General features: G+C 44.3%; 1 protein-coding gene and 1 long non-coding RNA gene across 2 annotated transcripts in view; one reads left to right on the top strand and one right to left on the bottom strand.

Moving 5' to 3' along the window:
* LOC120986519 (histidine N-acetyltransferase-like) overlaps positions 1–26,331 on the top strand; it is a 392,349-nt gene that overhangs the window by 211,339 nt on the left and 154,679 nt on the right. The gene's annotated exons all lie outside the window — the stretch shown is intronic.
* LOC120986521 lies at positions 368–11,641 on the bottom strand. Its single transcript, XR_005775693.1, has 3 exons — positions 11,629–11,641; positions 10,681–10,682; positions 368–830 (listed from the first exon to the last, which is right to left on the bottom strand). It is a non-coding gene; the product is annotated as an uncharacterized LOC120986521 (long non-coding RNA).

Raw genomic sequence — 26,331 nt, 5'->3', positions numbered from 1 at the left:
GTTTGTAAAACTTCAGTTGTTTTATCACGCACGTGAAAAATGCATCAAAACGCATTGCACCTGCGCGGAAAAAAACTGAACGCAATCGCAGACAAAACTAACTGAATTGCTTGCAAAATGGTGCGAGTTTTACTAAATGCATCCTGAGCCAATCTGTATCGTTCGTGTGAAAGGCGCCTATAGGTTTGATGTTAAAGTGCAGTGCTAAAAGCTTTTCAAAACATTGATTCCTATGAATCTGTCTTCCATTCCTTCAAACAAAAAGAATCCTACAAATTACTGAAGAAGAATCAGTGTTTAACCTCCATTATGCTGTTGGTCATAACAAGGAAAAGAAGCGGATGACAACTGGTTGCACATAAGTTCAGAGTTCTCCTTTTATGGAGGTTACAGGGTAGTAAACTCAGACCTAGTGCCTAGGCGCCCAAAAGTGCATCTACCAAATAAAAACACTCCAATATTACAAATAGTACAAGCTATTTGTGATACAGTAGCAGATTTAGTTGAGTGACACACTTCTCCTCCTCCTGACCACGCAACGTAAATATACCTTGGGAGTCGGGTATTTAAAGATGGCACCCGCTTGCGAGTACAGTGGGCACCATAGCTGCCAGGAACCTGATGTTTTAAACAGATACCTAATGCTAATGTATTAAACAGCTACCCATAGTGGGAATCGAGGAAGCCGGATGGTGGGTGCGGCAGCCTCGGTCCTCCTGAATGATCCGAGGATTCCACAGCTATGTTCCTATGAAGACCTTGGAAAAAAAATATATATATACATATATCAATCTGTTTATTTATTTTTTAGTCTTAAATCACAAGAAAAACTGGTATTTGCAATTGTGCTGACCCAGAGAATGAAAATGGTCTGTTTTTCTGCTTGCAGAACGCTGTAAATTGTGCCATTAGAAAGTACAACTTGCTCCGTAAAAGACGAGCCCTCATACGGCTGTGAATGGAAAAATTAAGTTATGGCTTCAGGAGGGCAAGGCATAAAAAAGCAAAAAAATGGAACGTGGCACGGTCTTGAAGGGGTTAGAGGAAGTGATAAGGTTTCTAAACTTCAAATTGGTATAGTTCAATCTTAGAAGACAATAGGCCACCAATACAAAAACTATGGTTTGACACAACCCCGAATGTGTAAGGCTACGATTGTAGGATTGTTGTCTTATTGCGATATTTGTTGTGCTGGCTGTACAATTTATGGTATCCTGATTGAAACCTAATAAAAACCTAATAAAAAAAAAAATATTTTGGAAAGATGATTGGCATGTAGAGATGAGTGAATTTCTTGAAATTCTTTGAGTCCGTTTTGACTGAATTGGTCCAAAAGTTCAATTCATGTCTGAATTCTACCCAAATCAAAAGTGCTCCGACTGGCCTGATTGGTATGACACTCTGAGGACTCCTAGGACTCGTTTATTTATTTTTTTCCCCCTAAATTATGCTTTCTCGCTCCTCCTTTTTAAGCTCTTTAATTCAATGACGGCAATAGTAAATGTCAGTGTGACACTGACAGATATAGTTATGGGTAAATGTATGGCTGATATTAACAAACACACTGCACCGTCGCATTTGTTATGCTTTTTAAACTAAAGGGGTTTTCCAGGATTTTAATATGAATGACCTATCCTCAGGATAGGTCATGAATATCAGATCGGCGGGGGTCCGACACCTGGGACCCCCATCAATCAGCTGGTTGAAGGAAAGGTTGGTACCTCTGACTTTGGATTCTGGCTTTAAAATGATTTTAAAGTTGTAGAATCGAAGGCTGATGTTATTCACCAAAATCGTGCACAACTTTAGATATACAGCATTAAAACAAAGTTTTGGAACGAATTGACTCGCTCTGACTATACTCGGGATAGGTCATTAATATTAAATTCCTGGAAAACCCCTTTAAACAAACATTCCAAAAATTTTCCCATATTGGGAGCAGATTGTGCTTAACCAGATATATGTCTATTAGGTGTATTTCTGGCACAGATTGCAGTGCAAAGGTTATTTGTGCCGCAATCTGTGACTTTTTCTCATGCCAGGTCTAAAAAAGGGGACGGGCCAGCAGGTCCATCTCACCATTTTCTACACCTGTTTTAGGTGTAGAAAATGGTCTAAATTTACACCATCAAAAGACCTGGCATAGATTTAGATGCAACAGTGGATCTTCCGAAGTTATGTAGAGGCCGGTGCTTGTTCTAAATGAGCCTGACACTCTGAGGTCTCCTAGGACTCTTTCCCCCCCCCCCTAAGTTTTTCTTTCTTACTCCTCCTTTTTAAGTTCTTTAACTGACATGTATATCTATGGGTAAATGTATGGTTGATGTTAACAAACACACTGCACCGTCGCATTTGTTATGCTTTTTAAACTAAAGGGGTTTTCCAGGATTTTAATATTAATGACCTATCCTCAGGATAGGTCATGAATATCAGATCGGTAGAAGTCCGACACCTGGGACCCCCATCAATCAACTGGTTGAAGAGAAAGAGAGGTTGGTACCTCTGACTTTGGATTTCTGCAGCAGCCATACAGTATGTAACATTATGACAGGCAGACAATGGCAGTGGCATGATTAGGCTGGCGATAAATAGCCACCGTCAGCAATGGCAGATCTATTCATTGGCTTCAATCAAATGTGTGTGTGAAAATCCTAACTGATCCATGCAGGTTAATTATGACAAAAGTGATGTTTTGTAGGCTTATGGAGGACAATTTTGTCTGTTTGGGTGAGATGATGCCACCTTCTCTGCTGAATACCCTCTCTGAGATGACTCTGGAGGCTGGACAAGACAGTAAAACAAGAGCAAATTGGGACAGTTCTGTCCACTGTTCCAATCTGCTGGCCTAGACGTCCATGGGGTCGGGGAACATGGTATGTGCCAGAGAGAGGACAGAGTCCTGGTAGGACTGAATCTGGGTGTTTAGGCAGTATATATCAATTTGCATCAGCCTGGTGCGACACATGAAAAAACTGCTCTATCGTATTAATGACGTGCAAGCATATAGTTTGCAATGCTCTCGATGACCCAGTTCTTACTGGCTCCGCCCACCACTGCGATGATTGGTCATCATGGACAATATCTTCATTATCAGCCTCATCCTCCTGCACCACCAACTACTCCTCCTGCTCTTCCACCTCCTCTAGTGGTAGTTCCTCATCCTCCTCCTTCACTTCCTCCTCCATGAGAATTTGTCTGTGTGGGTACCCAACAGCTACAAGGCTGCAAATGAGATGCAGAAGCTGTTCTTTGCCATCCTGTTTTCTGTAATATAAATATGTGGGTGATGACAGTGGATTCTGCAGTTGTCCTTACTGACAAATCTGGTGGCCTATTTGAAGGACCTGAGTATGCGATCTTGACGAGCTGGAGTTGGTGATGAGACAGCGAATAGGATATTTGCTGCTTAATGCCCTTTAGCAAAAGAAATGGCTATGGGGGTGCTCTTGTCCAGCTTTAACACAGCATTCAAATGCTTCACTTTACTCATATGTTAGAGTGAGGGGGTGTAGAAGCAATGTCCTGCCCTGTTTCTGTTGGAGACAGGAAGATTTCCATTGTGGAGGAGTCAATAGTACATGGCCTCATTGCTCTGGTGCTGTGTCGCTGCTGTGAAAGACATGTATTGTGCCTGCCTCTAACAGCTGCTTCAGGTGTCCATGGTGGTGTGCACCTTGCTCTGCAGCAGCAATTTCAATGAGAAGCCCTCATTCTCTGTCATGTGAGATTACAAGGCAGGAATGACCTTTATGGAGAAATAATGGTAGCTAGGTATCTTCCATTGCGGCTGGGCACACGCCATCAATTCCCGAAAGGCAGAGGAATAAACTAGTGGAAAGGCAGCACTGCTAACAACTTGTCCAGGTGGGAGCTAAGCTTGCATACCATCAGATTGCTGGGCACAGCATAGTTGTTTCCTGGCCAAACATTTCATTATCGACGACTAATGATGGACTAGAGTAGGAGTAGGAGTCTTAGTGATAGTGTCACGGTGGGCAGTGGGGGATACTCCCCACTGTGCAATGAGGAGCAGATGGAATAACAGCTAGGCCTGACGCTGGGATAAGGGAGCAGGTCACCTCCTATTGCTTCTCTAACCTTCGCTCTGACTCCTCACCGTATGAGCGGACCTGGATGGTAGGATGGCTTATACCCAGGAAACCTAGGACCCTGAGTCGCCCTGATAATCCCTCAAAATAGGGAAAGGGCTGAGATGACCTGTTTATTCCAGACACGGATGAACAGGAGTCTCTGCCTGCCTAGCTGCAAGGAAAAAGAGACTGTATATTGCTACTGGATCAGCAGGTAAGCACACAGAACAACACACTTATCTGCCGCAGCCACCACGACTGGAACCTGTGCATGAGTACTGTTGCCCACACAGCATACAGGACACAGTACAAACAACCACACACAGGTATCCAGTGCACCAGTTACTGCCTGGAACCCCATGCAAACAGGATGCATGGCGGCCACAGACAGAGCTGCATACAGACTTTTAGTTTCCCCTCCTGGGAACCGTGGAGCCCTTTTCCGAAGGCACAGACAGACAGGGGAATCCCTAGCAAACATGCTGGACAACAAACACCACAAGACATGTAAACAACTAGACATACAACAAAACCCAACCAAAACCCACAACATACGAAGAGACATGTAAGGAAGGGTAGAGGACATAACGACGGGAAGACAATGGAGAAATATTGGGATGACATTGATGTCAAACCAGGTGGCCCCCACATGGGACAGATGGAATATCCAGGATAGGAGCATAACTCCAGTATACACCTAGGCTGGAGGACAACTGACTTCAGACTCACAACACCAAAATATGAAGAGCCAAGAGGCCACACTCAGGACACACTTAGATCCACACCAGCCAGATAGGTAACCCTGCAAGCACCAGACAGGGAGGGGAACAAGGATATAAAGGGCAGTGCACACACATGCTGACAAAACAACACATTGCCCCTGGCAACCAGCATGCAGCCAAAGTGTCACAGCGAACAACACCGAGACTGTGGCAGGTAGAAACAGTAACTGTACTACATGTGGATGCGGCCTGGCTGACCGCAAGAACATCAGAAGGAGGAGAACATGTTATGATTGCTGGTGGTCAGTTCTATTTTCCCATTGGATCTGATAATCCCACTTCATATGCTGCAGTATAGCAGGAGTGCCTTTGTTGGTGTTCAAATATTCCTAGCTTGTTTTCACCCTGTAGATCTTGCACACAGCAGGCTATTTGTCTGCTGACACTGTGGAGAAAAAACTGCTATACAAAGATACTCCCAGAGAGCTATCAGAAACGGAGCTTGGTTTAGGTCTGCCACGTTTGGAGCATGTGGCCACAGTGTTAGTCCTGTTAAGGACTATTGTTGTGTGTGGCAGAAGCAATTATTATTTTTAGCGCAACTTGCGCTAAATTGCTAAAACTTTACAGACCCAAAAGTCCTTTTAAGGACTATTGTGTGTGGCAGCATTATCTATTTTTAGCACATCCTGCACTAAATAGCGTGCAATAGTTAGGCTGCTGAAGACAGCGACATTATCTGTGCTACATCTCGTGTGTAACGTCTACGCATTCCCAAAAATATCTGTGGCATCTAGTGTACTTTTTCCGTAGACGGAGTCCGCTGCGGACAGTGACATTAGCTGCACTACATCTCCAGTGTAAAGTGTGCACATCCAAAAAATATCAGTGACATCCAGTGTACTTTTTCTGTAGACGGTGTCCACTGCGGACAGTGACATTACCTGGGGTACATCTCCTGTGTAACATTTCCACATCCCAAATACCTGTGACATTCCCCGTACTTTTTTTATTAGCCACTGCTGACATCAGCAACATTATCTGCCGTATTTCTCCTGTGTAACGTTTCCACATCCCAAATATCTGTGACATTCCCTGTAATTTCTTATTAGCCGCTGGTGACAGCATTGACATTATCTGCGGTATATCTCCTGTGTGACATTTCCACATCCAAAATACCTGTGACATTCCCTGTAAATTTTTATTAGCCGCTGGTCACATCAGCAACATTATCTGCAGAATTTCTCCTGTGTAAAGTTTCCGCATCCTAAAATACCTGTGACATTCCCTGTAATTTTTTATTAGCCACTGGTGACACCAGCGACATTATCTGCGGTATTTCTCCTGTGTAACGTTTCCACATCCCAAATATCTGTAACATTCTCTGTAATTTTATATTTGCCGCTGTTAAAATTAGCGACATTATCTGCGGTATTTCTCCTGTGTAACGTTTCCACATCCAAAATACCTGTAACATTCCCTGTAATTTTATATTAGCCACTGCTGACATCAGCGACATTATCTGCGGTATTTTTCCTGTGTAACATTTCCACATCCCAAATACCTGTGACATTCCCTGTAATTTTTTATTAGCCGCTGGTGACAGCATTGACATTATCTGCGGTATATCTCCTGTGTGACGTTTACACATCCCAAATACCTGTGACATTTCCTGTAATTTTTTATTAGCCACTGTTGACATCAGCGACATTATCTGCAGTATTTCTCCTGTGTAACGTTTCCACATCCAAAATACCTGCGACATTCTCTGTAATTTTATATTAGCCGCTGGTGACATCAGCGAACTTATCTGCAGTATTTCTGTGTGACGTTCCCAAATCCCAATACCTTTTTTAATTTTTTTGCGCATACACTTACAAATCCTACGCTACTGTACGTGTGACATACTTTCAAGCGTATATAACATTTAATATGAAGAAGGCGAGCAGTAAGATACAGGGAAGTGGCCGAGACGCAGAGGGCATGGCCTTGGGCGCGTTGAAACTGTGCCTGCTGCCAGAGCACAAGAAAAACAATCATCCATGATACCTAGCTTCATGTCCAAGTTTGCAGGGCGGTGCAGGACAATGCTCTTGAAGTCAGACCAGTGCGACCAGGTGGTCGGTTGGATTGCAGCAGATAATGCTTCCAGTCGGTTAAGCACCACCCTGTCTTCCACCAAGTCCAGTCTCAGTAGTCAAGAGTCTGGTCAACACAATCCTCAACCTGATCATCCTATCTCCCACCATAGAGAGTCTTACCAAACAAGTAATCCCTCATTCGGATATTCTGAGGAGCTCTTTTCAGCACCATTCCTTCACTTGGGCCTCTTGACAAACCCGCTTGAAGAGGGATATGAGATCTTGTGCCCTGATTCCCAAACTCTTGAGCATCTTCAGCCACAAGAAGATGACGGTGGGGAACTGCAATTAGTGTTTCACAAGGTGGATGATGATGATGAGACACAGTTACCAATAAGTCAACTGCAATTCGTTTCTCAAGAGGTTGATGATGAGGATGAGACACAGTTTTCAATAACTAAGGTTGTTGTTAGGTCAACAAGTCAGGAGGATGAGCAGAGTGAGGAAGTAGAAGAGGAGGTGGTGGATGATGAAGTCACTGACCCAACCTGGGAAGGTGGCACGCCGAGCGAGGACAGTAGTACAGAAGGGGAGGGATCCACAGCACCGCAACAGGCTGGAAGTGGCAGTGAGGTGGCAAAAGGGATAAGGCAGGCCGCATCAAACAGGCCCACAACTTTTCCCCGGAGCACACCCTTGTGGAAATCTCCCTTGCCAAGGTGTAGGTGTTCCGCAGTCTGGCGCTTTTTTGAGGAAAGTGCGGAAGACAAAAGAATTATGGCATCAAAGCACTGTAATAGGTGGGCCGAACACCTGGGTCCACAATCTGTGTCTGCAGGTCACACCACTGCCTCCTCGTCCCCTGTGTTACATGCTGGCCAATCCCCTGTCGAAGGCACAGGCCCGGATGCCTCCCACCCTGCACCTGCAAGCACCATCAGCGACCACATCCACTTCCGTGTCCCAGCGCAGCATACAAATGTCCTTACCCCAGGCATTTAAACGCAAGCGCAAATACCCAGCCACCCACCCACAGGCTATAGCACTAAATGTGCAACTTTCCAAATTGCTGGCCCTGGAAATGTTGCCATTTAGGCTTGTGCACACTAAGGCCTTTCGCAGCCTGATGTCGGCAGCCGTCCATCGTTACGCAGTTCCCAGCCACCACTATTTTTCACGGTGTGCCGTGCCCGCCTTACACCAGCATGTGTCCCGTAACATCACCCGTGCTTTGACCAACTCAGTTACTGGAAAGGTCAACTTAACCACTGACACATAGACAATTGCTTTCGGACAGGGATGGTACATTTCCCTGATGGCACACTGGGTGAACATTGTGGAGGCCGGAAGTGAGTTGTACCCTGGGATGGCACAGGTGCTACCAACGCCAAGGATTTTGGGCCCGAATTCCATCAGGGTTTCCGCCACCACCTACTTTAGTGGCTCCAACCCCCACTTCTCCTCCTCCTCCTCCACTTCCACTTCCACCTCAGAATTATCCTCTTGCAGCACCAGTCAGCCATCAGTCAGTAGCTGGAAGCAGTGTAGCACTGCAGTGGGGAAATGTCAACAGGCCAGGCTTAAGCTGATTTGCTTAGGTGACAAACAACACACTGATGCAGAGCTATGGCAGGGGATAAGAGACCAGACTGAGTTGTGGCTCTCGCCACTCAACCTAGAACCAGGCATGGTTGTGTGTGATAATGGGCGTAACATGGTGGCAGCTTTGGAGCTCGACAAGCTCACACACATCCCATGCCTAGCCCACGTCTTCAACTTAGTAGTTCATAGGTTTCTCAAAACCTACCCCAATTTGCCTGAGCTAATGGTGAAGGTGCGCCGCATGTGTGCCCATTTCTGCAAGTCATCGACAGCTTCCACCGGTCTGTCAACTCTGCAGCAGCGCTTACAATTGCCAGCTCACTGACTGTTGTGCGATGTGAGCATGCACTGTCATGCATTAAACGAGGCATGGACTCGCAGGGCAGGGATGTAATACTACCACTTTACAAAGCGCTGGTGCGGCCTCATCTGGACTACGCAGTTTAGTTCTGGGCACCAGTACATAGAAATGATGCACTGCAGCTGGAAAAAGTACAGAGGAGAGCGACTAAAATGATAAGGGGCATGGAAGGTCTTAGTTATGAAGAAAGATTAAAAAAATTTAATTTATTTAGTCTTGAGAAGAGACGTCTAAGGGGGGACATGATTAACTTGTGCAAGTATATAAATGGGCCATACAAAAAATACGGCGAAAAAGACAAGGGGGCACTGACTCCGACTGAAGAAGAAAAAGTTCAGTCTCCAGAAGCGTCAAAGCTTCTTTACTGTAAGAACTGTGAATCTGTGGAATAGACTTCCTCAGGACGTGGTCACAGCAGGAACAGTGGACAGTTTCAAAAAGGGTTTAGACGAATTCTTAAAAGTAAAAAACATAAATGCTTATGAAAACGTGTAGAAATCTGAGACTCACTTCCTTCTGGGATTCGCGTCCCCACCTATCCCTTAATTGAACTTGATGAACATTTGTCTTTTTTCAACCGTATTAACTATGTAACTATGTAACTCAATGTTCCACATGTTGGCCAGGCTTTGTGAGCAGCAGAGGGCAGTAGTTGAATACCAGCTGCAACATGGTCATCGCCTTTCCAGTCAGCTTCCGCTCTTCACAAGCGATGATTTGGAATGGATGTCTGACCTCTGTGAGGTTTTAAGAAACTTTGAGGTGAGCGGCGATAACGCTATTATCAGCATCACCATCCCACTTCTGTGTCTACTTAAACGCTCGCTGCTCACAATTAAGGCCGACGCTTTGCATGTGGAAAAGGAGGAAATGGGGCAAGACATTACACAGGGTGATAGCCAGACCACCCTCAGTTCATCTTCTCAGCGCAAACTGGATGATAATGAGGAGGAGGAGGAGCAGGAGACAGTTGCCTCCGCTACAGAGGGTAGTACCCATGGAAGTTTAATTCCATCTGTTCAGCGTGGATGGGCAGAAAAGGAGGAAGAGGATGAGGAGATTAAGAGTCATCCTCCTGATGATGACAGCGAACTCTTGCCTGTTTGTGCCAGAACACATGGCTGACTTTATGTTAGGCTGCCTTTCCCATTACCCACGTGTTTTATGCATTTTGGACAACACCGATTACTGGTTGTTCACCCTTCTTGACCCGCGCTACAAAGAGAACTTCTCATCTCTCATTCCTATGGTGGGGAGGACGAGCAAAATGGTGCAATACCAGAAGGTCCTTGTGGAAAAATTGCTAAAAAATTTCCATCTGACAATGCTGGCAGCAGAGTACGTAGTTCCTTGGGCAACCGGGAGACGAGGGGAACACACAGCAGTTCCAACAGAGGCAGGGCAACACTCTCCAAAGCCTGGGACAGTTTTGTGACACCCCACCAGCACCCTCACCCTGATGCGCGGCTTAGTGTCACAAGGAGGGAAAAATTTGGGAAGATAGTGAAGGAGTACGTAGCAGACCGTGTCAGTGTCCTCAATGATCCCTCTGTGCCTTACAACTACTGGATGTCCAAGCTGGACACGTGGCACGAACTGGCGCTCTACGCCTTGGAGATGCTGGTCTGCCCTGCCGCCAGCTTTTTATCAGAGCGGTATTATACATAGAAACATAGAATGTGTCGCAGATAAGAACCATTTGGTCCATCTAATCTGCCCAATATACTGAATACTATGAATAGCCCCTGGCCCTATCTTATATGAAGAATGGCCGTATGCCTATCCTACGCATGCTTAAACTCCTTCACTGTATTTGCAGCTACCACTTCTGCAGGAAGGCTATTCCATGCATCCACTACTCTCCCAGTAAAGTAATACTTCCTGATATTAGTTTTAAACCTTTGCCTCTCTAATTTAAAACTATGTCCTCTTGTATAGTACGTGGTGATATTGGACGGCTCCACCGGATACTACAGTGGTTGAGGTTGAACTGCTGTGACTCACCCAGTCAATGGTAATAATGTGAAAGAACTATGGTAGCAGGCACTCTCTAATTTAGAGTCACATATTAATTGTAACAAAGAGATCAGATACAAAATGAGTTATCCAAAAATTTTATGTATTTCAATAAATTGCAGAGTAATGGCAGATAATACAAGTCTGGATAGTCCCAAATATTGGTTGATAAATAAATGCAATAAAAGGTAATAAATAGTTTTTTTTTTTTAATTAACAATTTTTATTGTTTTGTCAAAAAGAGCAAGTTGTACATATCAATACATTTCAGAATATCCGACATAGGCAAATGTTCAGTATTCATAGAAGTAAGTGGTAGATATTCTTCTTAATTTATGACAGCCAGAAAATGTAAATCAGAACATTGACATGGGTAATAACATAACCATAGCAACAGTTAGACATGGGTTAATCTATGATAAGTATTATGTCATGTGTAGAACAAGTGGTGAATCACGATTCTGTGGGAGTAGAGTAAATTATACAGAGTGATCATAAGAAATTCCTGTATTTCTTCCAGGGTGACCATATTTGGAGGAAGGCAGGTCTCGTCCTCAATTCCCAATGGGAGATTTCTTTGAATCTATAAATCTGATCAAATTTGTTGAGCCAATGATCCATCTTTGGTATTTCAGAGGAGAGCCAGTGTGTAGGTAGAAGCAGTCTGGCTGCAGCCAGTAGAAAGGAGAAGAGAGAAGCCTTGTGTTCTTTTGTTCAAGCTACTCCCAGGGAAAGCAGAACTAACTCTGGTGTACATGGAAATGTGGTTTTACAAATTTGGTTGCTGAGTTTCACTATCTCAAACCACCATGATTTGATAGGATCACAAAGCCACCAAATGTGGAAATATGTCCCCTTATCTTTGAGGCATCTCCAACGGATGTCTGGAGACCCCGGTTTATAACGGCTGGTTTTGTCAGGAGTATTATACCAGCGTAGGAGAATTTTACAACTATTCTCCTGAATGCGAATGCATCTAGAGATCTTGTGTGGCGCTAGTAAAATCTTTGCAATTTCGGTGGGTGAGAAGGTCTTCTCTAAGTCTCTTTCCCAAAGGCCTAGAACTGCAATTTATTGATAAGCCTTCTATGTGGGACAGTATCAAAAGCCTTACTAAAGTCTAGATAACCGATGTCTACTGCATCTCCGCCATCTATTATTTTAGTCACCCAATCAAAAAAATCTATAAGATTAGTTTGACATGATCTCCCTGAAGTAACCCCATACTGTTTTTTATCTTTCAATCCATGGGATTTTAGATGTTCCACAATCCTCTCCTTAAGTATGGTTTCCATTAATTTCCCCACTATTGATGTCAGGCTTACTGGCCTATAGTTGCCCGATTCCTCCCTACTACCTTTCTTGTGAATGGGCACAACATTTGCTGATTTTCAATGCTGCAATTGCTCCTGACTTCTCTACTCCACCAGAGGAAAGCAGCTGAACATAAATGCACTTTAAATGTGTTTTTTATAATGTACTGAATACACTGTATTCCCATGCACCACTTCTACCACAAACAAGGGTATATGGTTCAATCTTCCTTTTCTCGTCCTCCTCCTTCTCTTCCATCATATCAACATGCTTATTAATCTGCCCTCGCTGCTAATGCTATAGAGGGTCAGCTCACCTGCAGGCCCTCGCATGTAATGTTTTAGAGGGTCAGCTCACCAGCAGGCCCTCACCTACAATCTTTTAAAGGGCCAGCTCACCTGCAGGCCCTTGCATGTAATGTTTTAGATGGTCAGCTCACCAGCAGGCCCTCACCTACAATCTTTTAGAGGGTCAGCTCCCCTGCAGGCCCACGCATATAATATTTTAGAGGGTCAGCTCACCAGCAGGCCCTCAACCATAATGTTTTACAGGGTCAGCTCACCAGAAGGCCCTCACCTACAATCTTTTAGAGGGTCAGCTCGCCAGCAGGCCCTCACATATAATGTTTTTAAGGGTCAGCTCACCAGCAGGCCCTCAACCATAATGTTTTACAGGGTCAGCTCAGCAGCAGGCCCTCGCCCATAATTTTTTCAATGGTTAGCTAAGCAGCAGGCACTCGCCCATATTTTTTTCAATGGTCAGCTCAGCAGCAGGCACTCGCCCATAATTTTTTTGATGTTTAGATCAGCAGCAGGCACTCAGCCCTAATGTTTTAGATGGTAAGCTCAGCAGCAGGCCCTCACCGTAATGTTTTAGAGGGTCACCAGCAGGCCTTTGCTCCTAATGTTTTTGAGGGTCACCAGCAGGCCATCAATTATAATTTTTCAAGGGTGTATGATGCCCTCCTTTATGTGAAATAAATTGCGCGTATTATTGTCAGTCTGTAAAAGTGGCGTACTACTCGGACAACATCGTTCCCAGCAGCGACCTGGGAGTCCAAGATGCATCCAGGCATCCTCCCCATGCTGTTCCCGAACCATTTCGGTAGTGTTTCTATACATTTCTGACCTTTTCCTATGAACCAGACACCCTCCCCTCTTTAGAGCAGGGGCTGCCTGGTTTAATGCTCGGGTTCTCCCAATGACTTCCATTGTGCTCGTGGGCTTGGTAGAGCAGTCGAGCATCCCGAAGTTTTCGACCCAAGCACCCAAACACCCGAGCACTTTGGTGCTCGATCAACACTACTTGCCATCATTGTTGGAACATTGAATTCTGAATTATACCAGCAAATTGTTAAGGAAAATGTCAGGACATCTGTCCGTGAGATCAATCTCAAAAGACTGTGGATGATGCAGCAATACAATGACCCTAAGCACACAAGACCAAGGAAAGGAAAGAAGTAAGTTAAAGTTTTGGAATGGCCAAGTCAAAGTTATGATCTTAATTCAACAGAAATGTTGTGTAAGGGCCAACGAGAAGCTCATGGAAGGAAACCCTCCAACATAACAGAGTTGAAGCTGTTTATACGGAGGAATGGGCTAAAATTCCTTCAAGTCGATGTGCATGACTAATTAACGGAAATGTTCAGCTGCAGATATTTCTGCACAAGGCAGTCACACCAGATACTGAAAGTATAGGTTCACAAGCTTTCAAGCACCACAGTATGTAGAAGAGCTAGATGTGCCAGTCTCTTCTGTTACTATAACTTTGTCCAAGTTCAGTACCAACCTGTAAATCACACACATAACAAAACACAGTGATTAATAAGTGACTTACAGATGATGCCTCCTCTGACTGGAGTAATTATCTTACCTTTTTTTTCAGTCCTGCACAGATCAATCTGATGATGTCTTATGACCACAACACCTTTCTGCGTAATTGAACACACCTATTTAGTATTAATGCCTCCTTTTATGCCTCTACTCAGTAAGCATTCACATTTAGGCCCCAGTAGATATAATGCCCCCATCTAGTAGTGCCCTATGTACATATAACGCCCCTGTAGTGCCATCTTCATTTGTAACTCCCCCCGGTAATTCCCTCTTCACATATAATGCCCCAGTAGTGCCTTCTTCACATATAGGACCCTCCAGTTGTGGCCTCTAAAAAAAAAAAAAGTACCCCCTACATAGTTACATAGTTGTTAAGGTTGGAAAAAGACAAAAGTCCATCAAGTCCAACCTGTAATCCTGCTATATCGATCCACAGAACAAATCCCTGGATCAATGTCCATCTTCCTTTTAAAAAGGGGTTGGGCCAAAGGGAAAGTGTGTTTCTTTACATATAGTGCCTCCCCAGTCGTGCCTCTTTGCATATAGCACCCCCAGTAGTGTATCTTTACATATATTGCCCCCCAGTAGTGTATATTTACATATAGTGCCCTCCAGTAGTGCTTATTTACATATAGTTCCCCCCAGTAGTACCTCTCTACAAATAATGTCCTTCCAGTAGTGCCTCTTTACATATAGTTCCCCTTAGTAGTGCCTCTTTACATATAGTGCCCCCCAGTAGAGCCTCTTTACATTTAGTGCCTCCCAGCAGTGCCTTTTTACATATAGTTCCCCCAGTATTGCCTCTTTACATATATTGCCCCCCTGTAGTGACTCTTTACATATAGTGCTCCCAGTAGTGCCTCTTTACATACAGGTATAGTGCCTCCCAGTAGTGCCTCTTTATATAAAGTGCCCCCAGTAGTGCCGATTTGCATATAGTGCCCCCAGTAGTGCCGATTTGCATATAGTGCTCCCCTGTAGTGACTCTTTACCTATAGTGCCTGTTTACATATAGTCCCTTCAGTAGTGCCTCTTTACATATAGTGCCCCCCTGTAGTGACTTTTTGCATATAGTGCCCCCTGTAGTGCCTCTTTACATATTATGCCTCCCTGTAGTGACTCTTTACCTATAGTGCCCCCTGTAGTGACTCTTTACATACAGTGCCCCCTGTAGTGACTCTTTACATACAGTGCCCCCTGTAGTGACTCTTTACCTATAGTGCCCCCTGTAGTGACTCTTTACATACAGTGCCCCCTGTAGTGACTCTTTACATACAGTGCCCCCTGTAGTGACTCTTTACATACAGTGACTTCAGTAGTGCCTCTTTACATATAGTGCCCCCAATAAATAATACATCCAACCCCTTCGACGTTCAACCCCCGGCGCTCACTGTGGACCAGTATCTGATGATCCACAGACCGGTACTGGTACACGGCCCAGTGGTTGGGTACCGCTGCCCTAAACAAATCTGAAGCTTTTGGAAGCTGTTTTGGGGCAAGTCACATAAAATTGAATACAGCACCATTTTACTGTGAGAATTGGAGGGGGGAGGCTTGCCCTGATTGGCTCACAGGCTGACAGACAGCCTAGATCAACCAATCAGAAAGGGGGGCAGCAGGCTGGGAGGTGCCTGTGGAGAAAGAGCAGAGCATCATTCTGCTATGTTCTTGAGACCTGAAAGGAAGCTGTGCTGTGGCTCTGCCTCTGCAGACTGAAACTCTGAGCTATGGACAGTATAAGGCTACTTTCAAACTCGTTTTTTGGCTTTCCGTTTGTGAGATCCGTCTTGGGCTCTCAAAAGCGGTCCAAAACGGATCAGTTTTGCCCTAAAGCATTCTGAATAGAAAAGAATCCGCTTAGAATGCATCAGTTTGCCTCCGTTCGGTCATCATTCCGCTCTGGAGGCGGACACCAAAAGGCTGCCTGCAGCGTTTTGCTGTCCACCTGACGAAGCGGAGCCAAACGGATCCGTCCTGGCACACAATGTAAGTCAATGGGGACGGATACGTTTGTAATGGCTCAGTATGAGGTGGTGTGCTGAGCCTCTTTTTCTCCACACATAGTGTTGTGTGTTTCTTCCAAACAACTCAACTTTGGTTTCATCTGTCCACAGAATATTTTGCTAGTACTGCTGTGGAACATCCAGGTGCTCTTGTGCAAACTGTAAACGTGCAGCAATGTTTTTTTTGGACAGCAGTGGCTTCCTCTGTGGTATCCTCCCATGAAATCCATTCTTGTTTAGTGTTCTACGTATCATAGATTTGCTAACAGGGATGTTAGCATATGCCAGAGACTTTTGTAAGTCTTTAGCTGACACTCTAGGATTCTTCTTCACCTCACTGAGCAGTCTGCGCTGTGCTCTTGCAGTCATCTTTACAGGATGGCCACTCCTAGGGAGAGTAACAGCAGTGCGGAACTTTCTCCACTAAGGGTCCATTCAGACGTCCGTAAGTGTTTTGCGGATCCGCAAATTGCGGATCCGCAAAACACGGACACCTGCAATGTGCGATCCGCAATTTGCGGATCCGCAGATCATAGACACTATAATAGAAAATGCCTTTTCTGGTCCGCAATTGCGGACAAGAATAGGACATGTTCTATTTTTTCCAGGAACGAAATTGCGGATCCCAAAAAAACGGATCCCGAAAAAACGGATGCGGATCCCAAAAAAACGGATACGGATCCAGGAAATGTGGATTTGCATCCGTTTCAGCCCCATTAAAAGTCAATGGGTCCGCAAATTGCGGAACGAATGCGGACCCAAATTACGGACGTGTGAATGGACCCTTATAGACAATTTGTCTTACCGTGGACTGATGAACAGCAAGGCTTTTGGAGATACTTTTATAACCCTTTACAGCTTTATGCAAGTCAACAATTCTTAGACTTAGGTCTTCTGAGAGCTCTTTTGTGAGAGGCATCATTCACATCAGGCAATGCTTCTTGTGAAAAGCAAACCCAGAACTGGTGTGTGTTTTTTATAGGGCAGGGCAGCTGTAACCAACACCTCCAATCTCATCTCATTGATTGGACTCCAGTTGGCTGACACCTCACTCCAATTAGCTCTTGGAGATGTCATTAGTCTAGGGGTTCACATACTTTTTCCACCTGCACTGTGAATGTTTACATGGTGTGTTCAATAAAAACATGGGAACATAATTTTTTTTTGGTGTTATTAGTTTAAGCAGACTGTGATTGTCTATTGTTGTGACTTAGGTGAAGATCAAATCACATTTTATGACCAATTTGTGCAGAAATCCATATCATTCCAAAGGGTTCACATACTTTTTCTTGCAACTGTATATCTCCGATATAAGTGATGATTTAGATGTCTGCACAAACAATTTGATTACTCGATGAATGAGCTTTTCGCTTGCTCATTGGTGTCAGTAAATTAACTATGTGCCCTCGATTCCAAATTATGTAATAAATTCAACGGACGTTGCAGAATCAACAAACTACAGACCCGGAGGGGGGGAAGATCAATGGATCAATGATGATTTCTGTATTTGATTTCAGAGCAGTTGTCAACATACAGTCACGGATGTTTATACAGTATATAGATACTAGTTAGAAAATTGCCTAATAGTCTTTATCATATTTAGCTAACAGCCTAGAGCATCTGTAGCTTGTTAGTATGGAATATGAATGATAATCAGCAAACCTCCACATTGAAAAGGTACATAGTTAGTAGGGTTAGATAGCACATCATTATCCACAGAAGCTGACATCATAATAAAACGTGATAAGATGCTGAATGAGTCCTCTGCATTTTGCTGGCTTATTTAATATCTGAGTAATGTATAAAGGACTAGTTAAAGGGTCGAACATTGACTTATAGGATAGCTGCCTTACATCTGGTGGCATCAGAGGCAGAGCTTCTTAAGAGCTCATTTGCATCCCTTCCCTCCCAGAATTCCAGAGGAGCATAAATGAACTATAAGTCTCCTCACGCCGACTAAGGTGCTCTCTCCCCAAGGAGAGATAGTACCCTTGAAGTAATGGACCACTGATTGGGACACGGCGGCCATCATGGGAAACAAACAACGGGGCATGCAGTCCTTAGTGTGTCCACGCCAGGATCTGTCTTCTCCTTGTATGTCACTTTCCTCCATCCACACCTTTTTCTTATCAGGTGATGTCTGGTTCTGGAGTGTTTGCAGTAATTCTATGTCTACTGCAGGCATGGCTGATGGGGCAGCCGCCATCAAGTGGAGTAATACTCTCTTTCCAGCTGCCTGATCTGACAATGTATTCATCAGAGCTTCAGGGGTCTGCCCTTTGGTGTGTGCTGACACCTTCACCACTCTTGCCCTTTTATGTAATATCAGTGAATCCAAGAGCTGTTGTATATTCTCAGCATTCTTTATAGACTTACCTACAGAGCTCAAGAAACTGCAGTTCCGCTTAATCGTTCAAGTCAAGTGCTACACCAAACGCATACCTCAAATCCATATGGATGTTCGCCTCTTTTCCCTTATCAAGATTACACGCTGCAGTGAGTGCCTTCAGCTCCACATCTTGTGTCAAGAACCTATAAGGAAGTGGTTTTCTGTATCACTGCCTCACCAAATTGGAATACCTGGCATACCCAGCGACTAATCTTCCTTGGTCATTGTCCCATGATCTTGAACCATCTGCAAAGTACTCAGCAGAAAGGTTAGTGAGTGGTACACTAGTAATTTTTGCCAACCCACTTGTTTTCATACCCCTCTATGCTATAACAATCGGGTTCATGTGTCATTTTAAATGGACATTCCTCACTGACTAATTGAAAAATAAAAAAAAATGAGGGCCTGGATTTCACCTTTTCCCCTGCAAGGTGGCTGGATTCAGAACATTGCACCATGTAATACCTAGAATGGAGGGTGTGGAAGTAAAACCTCATATTTGGGAGTCTAGCCATGGTCAGGTGTCTGGTTTGGGCTTACAGTAGAATTTCAGACAACTCATGGAGCACTTACAGCACCAGAGGTTTGCCAAAAACAATATCTTCAATATTTATAACAAGTTCAGCTACAGCAGCTCATACACAAAAGGGGAACCCCATGATTATATGCCAAGAACTAGATTGTCCTGCTTGCCCATGGCAAAATAATACAAAAGTCTTGGAGTCAGGGATGCCTAGTGGCAGGAGTCAATGCATATCTCAAGGTATAAAAGGCATCTATTGCCTCTGAAATGTTGAAACGGTCCAACTTGAGACATGCAAACAATGGGACCATTGTACTGGAAGCATTATGGATCCAAAGGTGACACTACTGCATGAGGTCTACAAAGGCACATAGTGACTTTAAAGATTTTTGGCTTAACGGAAGACTGTTCCACTGCAGAACTCAACAAAAAATATTCCACACACCAGAAAATACACTGAAGTAGATCCATGCAGTTCCAAGTGTCCAGCAGGTCCGCCCTACTCCCTCCATGTCATCTAAGTCCACCCCTCTTGGTTGGGCTGTGTGACCTTCCTCTAGTAGTCAGTTTTCTATTTGGTAACACACTAGGTGAGATCTCTGGTCCACATAGACATAACATGTAACCCACAGTTTATGCATTCAGGTTTTCCTTGCTGTTAATATGCTTTGTTAGTACTTGTTAGTACTTGTTAGTATGCACACAGGCTACTTGGTATCTTGAATTCCTTAGCATTGCAGACATTGTGCTTGCTATCGCATTTCAAGGTCATTAGGTCACTCCACTCCCACCTACTCGTCCCCATTGTCTGCAAGCACCCAGCTTTCCTGTAACTCAACAAAGCATTCACACACAGATATTCAGGGAGAAAGAGACATATTATAAACTCAATAGCCCGTTTCTGGCTAATATGCACATTCTTCTTATATTCTCTCCTACAAACAGAAAGTTATAATACATACAAATCCAATTATTCAAGACAGAACCTTAAAAATTCATATAACAGGATAAATAAAATCCATACAATGCCACGTGGACTATCATTATATAAGGGATGTCCCGTATTATTTACAGTCATCATTAAAACTTATTATTTAAAGTGTAACTGTCATTCTTTTTTTTATTTGTGTAATGTATATGGGCAGTGATACTGACCATTATTGTAATATACTTTAATTATTAAAATTGTTCATTTCCATTAGAAATATAGCTCTAAAGTGGCCCATTTTAAGCATTAGCAGCTCTCCTCTGTCTTCAGTTTACAGTGTTAGGAAGTCTCCAGTTATGTAAACAGAAGACAGAGGAGAGCGGCTAAGGCTCAAAATGGGCCACTTTAGAGCTATTTTTCTAATGGAAATGTACGAATGTAATAAATAAAGTATGTTACAAAAATGATTAGTATCATTGCCCCTACACATTACAAAAATAATAAAAAAGAATGACAGTTACACTTTAAGCACACATATAAAAGTTCTCTTTTGTCTGAAAGGAAGATAAAAACTTTCTAAAAAAAATTATTAATCTCCACTCTGCTTCTTCTTGTGTATAATCTGTATTAAACAAAATAGGGACAATTCATGACTAGTGATGAGCGGCATAGGCAATATTCGAATTTGCAATATTTTATGCCATAAATTCGTAATTGCAAAAAAAAAGGCAATGTCATATGCACGTATTGCGCGCGCAATTTCATTACCTGTAACAAAAATCACACAAAGGCTATATGCCAAAAGCCAGGTATAAGCAGGCCAGCAACCTATCCATGAGACAGATACAGTCAGCATACCTTACAATGGCAGCCTTGTGCACTATGAGACATTCAAGATCAGCTCTCTATCCACACAGACTTACGATCCAGCAAGACTCAAACTTGCTTGACTTGAATTTTTTTTTTTCATGCCAGCTAACTCTTCTCTTACTGCTTAGGAGGGCTGCATAAAAATTTTCAGTTTTCCAATTGTCCTAACTAGTGATGGACGAACATCGGCCGGGACGGTTCACGGACGCGATCGCGCGAACGTGATCAAATGTCCGCGAACCGAAAGTTTGCGGAAGGCCCCATTCAATTTAAAGGCAGGCGAACCTGGAATACCTTCAGGTCATATTTGCAGCCACCAAATACTTACTAGAAGTGCACCAATAGTTCCACAACATGGACAGTGACAAACCAGATGTATTATTCGAATTTGCGATCTCCATTCATTAATTTTTTTCAAAGCGAAATATTATTTTTACCTGTGCGCATGCGCAAAATAGGCGCGGCCTACTACAGCAACTGGGTTTCCACCAGACCGAAGTTGGATGCGATCAGAAATGATGGTTGTCAACAGTTTTCGCGACGTTGAGGAAGAATTTCTGATCACTGTAAGTAATTTGACATTAAAGTAGTGTATTTGATTACATTTCACATGCATGTTATAACAATCGCTGTATATGCAGATCGAGTGTTTAAAAAAAGCGCCATTGCGAAAATCCCTAATGATGCGATTTATTTTTAGCGGGACACAAACCTTCACATTTTATAAGGTCTCATGAGATATTAGTGATCGGTGCACTAAGTATTGTTGTGAGAACTTGTCACTCCAGTACAAGCCCCAAAAATTTGCCAATAGTCATTCACCTGACAGCAAAGAACTTTAGATTCTGTGGCTGGAGGTGCATTAGGCGGTCACAGGATAAATATGTAACTGTCGGCCAGTACAGGCCCCAAAAATTTGCCAATAGGCATTTACCTGAAAGCAAAGAACTTTGGATTCTGTGGCTGGAGGTACATTAGGCGTACCTGTCGGTCTAAGCATTCCCTGAGGCTGGATCCGGAGGACGGCTGTCGATGGGTTGGATGCAAGAATGATCTCATATCCGAAGTGACCAACACATCTTCAAACTGCCCTCTTCTTGCAGGCGCTGTTGGATTGGTACCCGCAACTGTTTCTCTGTGAGTGGAAATTCCTCTGCCAGCGCCCACAAAAGCAGAATGCAGCATTTATCGAAGCAAGGCCTGGAAGTGCTGCATTCTGACAGCCCTCTGTGATGGTGGTAACATTTCCGCCATTTTGTGTTTGTACCGGGGGTCTAAGTACGTTGCCACCCAGTACTGGTCCTTGCCCTTTATGCTTTTAAACGGAGGTCTTTCTTCAAACACTGGAGCATGAAGGCCCCCATTTGCACTAAACTGGAAGCGGTGGTGGGCTGGCTCCTGCTCATCATCCAGGATAATGTCGTCCTCGTTCTCCTTCCCCCATCCATGGACAACACCAGGGATCCAAGAAAGATTTAAAGCATGCTCTTCTTGCTCCTCCTCCACCCCGGCACCATCCTCCTCTGACTCCTCATCAGACTCCTGTTGTTGACTTGTCTCAGATGGAGTAGCCCCCCCTGGGAATTCATCCAGCATTGCGACTTCCTTATCTTCCTGCTCCTGCTCCTCGACGGCTTGATCAATGACAAGACGCAATGCACTCTCCAGAAAGAAGGCGTAAGGTACGATGTCACTAATGGTGCCCTGGCTGCGACTGACCAGTTTGGTGATCTTATCAAATGGCCACAGAAGTCTGCATGCGTCACGCATGAGCAGCCACTGGCGCGGTGGAAAAAAAACAAGCTCCCCAGAACCTGTCCTGCCGCAGAGTTCGTACAGGTTGTCATTAACTGCACGTTTCTGCTGGAGCAGCCTATCAAGCATATACAAGGTGGAGTTCCATCGCGTCGGGCAGTCACAAATCAGACGTCTGACGGGCAGGTGGTGTCGCCACTGAATTTCAGCAAGGCGAGCCATGGCCGTGTAAGATCTTCTAAAATGGCCAGAGATTTTCCTGGCATGCAGCAAGACGTCCTGGACCCTGGTGTATTTGGCAACGAATCGCTGCATGACTAAGTTCAGGACGTGTGCCGTCTTATTTTGCCCTGTTTCAGCGCGCTCAGCAGATTGGCACCGTTGTCGCACACCACTTTACCAACTGTCAAATTGAGCAGGGTTAGCCACTGATCTGCCTGTGACCGCAGAGCTGAAAGGAGTGCAGGACCAGTGTGGGTCTTGGCTTCCAGGCACAACAGCCACAGCACAGGATGGCAACGTCTCACCTGGCACGTCGAATAGGTTCTGGGGATCTTGAGGGCGCAGCGGAAGAGACGGTAGCAGCGGAAAAGGAGGAGTCAGCCGAGGAGGAGAGGGAGGATGGAGTAGGAGGAGGAGAAGAAGAGGCAAGCCTGCATGCAATTCGTGGCGGTAACACCAAATCTACACGGGTGCCACAGGTTGCATGCTTGACGGCCGTCAGAAGGTTCACCCAGTAGGCAGTAAAAGTTATGTACCTTCCCTGCCCGTGTTTGCTAGACCACGTGTCTGTGGACAGATGTATCTTGGCACCGACACTGTGTGCCAGAGATACATTCACTTGCCGCTGAACGTGGCCATATAGCTCTGGGATGTCCTTCTGGGAGAAATATTTCTTTCCGGGGACCTTCAATTGTGGTGTTCTAATGGCCTAAAATTTTCTAAAGGCCTCCGAGTCCACCAGTTTATATGGCAGTAGTTGGCGGGCTAGCAGTTCTGACAAGCCAGCGGTCAGCTGTTGGGCAAGAGGGTTATCCGGCGTCATCATCTTTTTTCGCTCGAACATTTGGGGCAAGGAAGCCTGCATTTTGCCAGATGAAAGCGACGACGGCACTGTGGAAGGTGGAGTGGAGGATAACTGGGAGGAGAGAGGAGAAGGAGAGGCAGGACGGTGAGCGTCGGGAGTGTGGTTTTGTGGGTTCTGACGGTGTTGCTCCCACTGGGCTCGGTGATGGGAGGACAGGTGCCTTCTTAAGGTGGTCGTCCCTAGGTGAGTGTTGGGCTTACCGTGACTTATGCGTTGACAGCACAGGCTGCAGATGGCAACACTATTGTCAGCAGCGGACACATGAAAAAAAGCCCACACTGCGGAGCCATGTGCCGGCATCCTGGGAGCACCAGATGTGACCATGCATGGTGGATGTTTCGTTCCAGATACATTAGCAGTCTGCTTTTTGCCTCTGCCTGCTTCTCCTCCTTCTCCTCCCTATCTGCTGCTCCGTCTCTCTCTCTGAACTCCCCTCCTCTTCCTCTCTTGTGGGCACCCACGTGACGTCCATCGACACGTCATCATCAGATTCGTCACCTTCACTACCACTGACATTAGAGATCTCGGAGTAGGCAGCAACAGCAGGGACCACCCTTCTTTGGGCTGATCTGGGTACTGTCGTCAGACTGCTGGGTGGCGACCGTTGATGCCTCCTCTTCCTGATCCGATACCAAGAATGGCTGCACATTGGTAAGGTCTTGGAATGTATGGGAAAATAATTCCTCTGATTTGAGGGGATATGGTGACGGTGGTGGTGTCTTTGGGGGTGCACACAGCAGAGAGTGAAGAGGGTGCAGATAGAGAGGATGAGGAGGGTGCATAAGCGGAAGGCTGAGTAAGCCACTAAACCAAGTCTGGTGCGTCCTTTGACATAATCGCACGCACTTTCTGCAGGTTCCCACTTAGGCTCCAGCCTGGTGCACCTGCCCGACCCCTACCACCCCTGTTGAATGGCCTGCCTCTTTCTCTGCCTGTCATTTTCAAAAATGACCCTGTGACAAAGTCACTATAGAAGAGCAGTATTTGTGGAAGAAGGTATATCATACCCCTGCCTCAATCAGTTTTTTTGGGGGGCAACTGGTAAATCATACCAGTAGAAATTATTTGTTCCAATAGCGTTTGGCACTCTGTGTGGCTGCAGTATCACAGCAGAATCGCACACAACTGCTGCACAATACAATTGCACTATAAGTATATTACACCCCTCAGTGTGTCATACCTATCGATAGCACGCCTATACCAGTCCTTAAAAGGACTTTTGTGGCCCTATTAGCTAGCGATTTGTGTCCCAACAGTCTGTCCCTGCTCCACACAGCAACCTTTTCCTACACTGGCAAAAGACTGAATGTAAAATGGAGGCCAGATCAGGTTTATTTATAAGGTAGGGGGTATGTCCATGTGCTGAAACATCTCAATTGGATGTGTCATAGGTCGAAATTCTTCACAATGTAAAAGAATATCGCCATATATTCGCATGTTCGACAAATCGCGGATGCGCAAAGTTCGCCGCGAAACGACCGCCGGGCGAACCGCAAGACCATCTCTAGTCCTAACATTTATATTCAATAACCTTTCTATACTGTTTTGTCATGTAAACTCATTTACATAAACATGGACATATGGGAAAGACGAGCAAATTAGCAGAATCAGCTGAAACAATATTTGCATGTCTTTCCCATATGCCCATGTTTAAGAAAATGAGTTTACATGACAAAACAGTATAGAAAGGTTATTGAATTTAAATATTAGGACAATTAGAAATCTGAAAATTTTTATGCAACCCTCCTAAACAGTGAGAGAAAAGTTAGCTGGCATCCCAAAATTCTTTTTACAATTTTTGTCACCCTAATGATAATGATCTAGGTGTGCAGGTCCCCCAAGCCATCCAACAAAAAAAATCAAACAACTTTGAGGCTTACTGCCTCTCAATGAGATGAGAGCTGCCATTGTAAGGTATGCTGACTGTACCTGTGTCATGGATAGGTTGTTGGCTTGCACATACCCAGCTTTTGGTATACAGCCTTTGTGTGATTGTCTGTTATATGTTGTCATTTGTATGTTATAGGTAATGATTTATTTTAAAAATAATATAGCATCTAAAAAAACAAATTATTAATGATAGATAGGAATATACTTATAATAAATGTATATTAATGATAGGTAAAATAATAACTATAAAAAAAAGGTATGGATGATAGATAGCATAGTAAGGATAAAGAGGAGCTATATAGAAAAAGTGAAAAAAGATTATAGGTTTTTCTAGTGATAAAAAAAATATTGAATATTCACGATTACGAAGATATTGCATTATATTCTAAAACTTCGCAAATTCTCAAAGTGCCGATATTCGCTATAGAAATTTGCGATTAGAATATTCACGCTCAACACTATTCATGAACAACATTTCCAGCCTTAGTTTAATCACTTACTTTTATTGTTTCACAATCTTCCACTGCTGTTTTATCTTTCATACACTCGAACAAATTACATGCTGGGACAAAAGCGGATACACTAAGTCTGCCTGACTCTCTCACTACTGGAGTCTCACTTATTGAGACAGACCTAAGTCTCCCCAGGCACACTGCACTCGCAAGGATATTCTTAGTTCAGGGAAATCTTAAGACGAGGTATCCCTTTAACTGTGCCATCCATTTTCTTCGACATCCAAACTTCCATCTTTTGGCATTCTGGCCTTTTAAAATAACTGATCACATCCTCTCACAGCATCCTTTCCTTGTCTGTCAAACACTATGTCTTGCTGGCTTCCCTCTTGGGGCCCCCCTCCCTATCTGACGA

The sequence above is a fragment of the Bufo bufo genome, chromosome 1, assembly GCF_905171765.1.
Source record: "Bufo bufo chromosome 1, aBufBuf1.1, whole genome shotgun sequence".
NCBI classification, from domain to species: Eukaryota; Metazoa; Chordata; class Amphibia; order Anura; family Bufonidae; genus Bufo; species Bufo bufo.
The sequence above is the reverse complement of the archived record's forward strand: the minus strand, read 5'-3'. Positions and strand labels throughout refer to the sequence as shown.